This window comes from Rhagoletis zephyria, unplaced genomic scaffold (genome assembly GCF_001687245.7).
Source record: "Rhagoletis zephyria isolate East Lansing unplaced genomic scaffold, Rhagoletis_zephyria_1.1 Rzeph_scaffold_01175, whole genome shotgun sequence".
Classification (NCBI taxonomy): domain Eukaryota; kingdom Metazoa; phylum Arthropoda; class Insecta; order Diptera; family Tephritidae; genus Rhagoletis; species Rhagoletis zephyria.
In genome coordinates this window covers 128,335-130,451 of record NW_016158259.1, presented here as the reverse complement: position 1 = coordinate 130,451, position 2,117 = coordinate 128,335, and the positions used below count along the sequence as shown (strand labels likewise).

General features: G+C 35.0%; 1 protein-coding gene across 3 annotated transcripts in view; it reads right to left on the bottom strand.

Annotated features, from left to right (window-relative positions):
* Gli (carboxyl ester lipase-like protein Gli) overlaps positions 1-2,117 on the bottom strand; it is a 105,906-nt gene that overhangs the window by 17,140 nt on the left and 86,649 nt on the right. The gene's annotated exons all lie outside the window — the stretch shown is intronic.

The window sequence follows — 2,117 nt, the reverse complement described above, 5'->3', positions numbered from 1 at the left end:
GGGGGGGGGGGGGGGGGGGGGGGGGGGGGGGGGGGGGGGGGGGGGGGGGGGGGGGGGGGGGGGGGGGGGGGGGGGGGGGGGGGGGTGGAGTGAGGCGTGTGCTCGAGGAGCCACATTTCTTCCGATGTATACAAAAATAATACCTCAAAATGCAAAATTAATAATTTTCAAATGTAATTAAATAATAATATCCAGCAAGTATAAATACATACATATGTATGTACGTACATATGTATAGATATTGCGCACATAAATGCCAAAAATTGCTTATTAAATAAATTTTTGCAAATTTATTTATAATTTGTCATTTTTGTACAACCTATGTACACCAAAGTTCTTACACAAATCTTTCTTGATTAAAAATGATACAGGGCAACACTGATTTTGGTACGACAAATGTTAAAGCTGTTTTCAATGGATATTTTTCTGCTGATTACGAATCCGTAATTATAAAGTTTTCATCAGGTCCAGATTTTAAGAAAAACGAGGTCAAAATGTCAAAAAATCGTGTTTTTGCAAAATTTATAAGCTCTAGCAAAGAAAGAGAAGGTGCTAGAATCTTCCGCTTACGCTTAAATTAAAGCTAGGACTCTCGACTACTGTCCCTGTAAATACCATCCCTGCACCTTGACCTGATGGTCAATTACAGCGACTTATTTAACAGCAAAAAGTGTCAACAAATCGCATTTTTTGCCATATTTGAGAAGCTCTAGCAAAGAGAGAAAAGCTGATGGAACCTTCCACTTAGGCTTAAATTAAAGCTAAAATTCTCGATTCTGTCCTTGTAAATACAATCCCTGCACCCTGACCTGATGGTTACTAATAGTCAATTATTGAACAATAAAAAAAATACTGAAAAATTGTGCTATTGAAAAAAAAATGTGCCAAAATCATTTTTTGCTTTAAAATAAATTACCATAAGTGACCTTAGGGTGAAGGTGCAAGGATGGTATTTTTAGGGATTGCAGTCGAAAGTTCAAGCCTTAATTTAAGCCTAAGTGGAAGGTTCTAACGCCTTTTGTGCGGAAGGTACTCAAACTTCGCTAAAACCAGTATTTTCAGGAATAGTAGTCGAGAGTTCTAGCTTTAATTTAAGCCTAAGTAAATGGTTCTATCACCTTTTGTTTCTTTGATAGAGCTCCTAAAATATTACACAAAACGCGATTTTTTAACATTTTGGCCTCGTTTTTCTCAAAATTTGGAGAGATGGTAAGTATTGAGTTACGGGTTCGTAATCAGCACAAAAAAGTCTGTCAAAAACAGCTTTTAAAAATCGACTAATGGTTCTACATCAACTTTGTGTGTTATGCACAATATACCAAAAATTAATGTGTGTGAATGCACAATTAACTTTTAGTTTAGTAGTTTAAGTGTCAAGCCAGAAGCATAAATGTGCAAATTTACCAATTTTGAGTTAATGGGTTGACTTGATTAACCTTTGGATGTTTTATGTTATACCAAAACCCAGATAACCATGCGTACACGGAATCCATATGTTTTACAATGTCAATTACATTAATTTAGAGTTAAGTCTGATAAAAAAACTTTCAAACTTGATTTCCCAACATTTTGATTAAGAGTTATGGCGCATTTACATGGTATGAAGCCATATGAACTGTTGATACGCTAAAATAGAGGGACTACATGTTCTAATGAGGAATTCAATGATATCGAGTGGGATGCATATAATAAATTTTTTCATATGAAAAGTTATGGGGAGATACTGTAAACATACTGTTGTGATACTGTTAAGCATATGAAATTATAGCAAGTTGAATTTTCATACATCTTCCCATAAAAAGTTTAACAGATGCAGAGATACCAAGGGGGGTTTTTCCCATTTTGATGCCTTTTTAATATAAAAACCCACCGAAAAGGAGGAAAGCGGCAACTCCGCCATTCACATACATGTCAAATATAGGCTTATTGTTACTTAAACGTGATATAAAGCTCATTAAAATGTTCTGTAATGTCTTGTTGTAAGTTTGTTATCATAGTTCTTCGTATTTTTGTTGTCCACTAAACGTGAGTGGCTTCAATTTAAAAAGTTCTAGTACAAAGAATTTCTTTGTTTTGAATTTGTTTGTTTATTGTTTTTAATTTTTAAATTCATACTT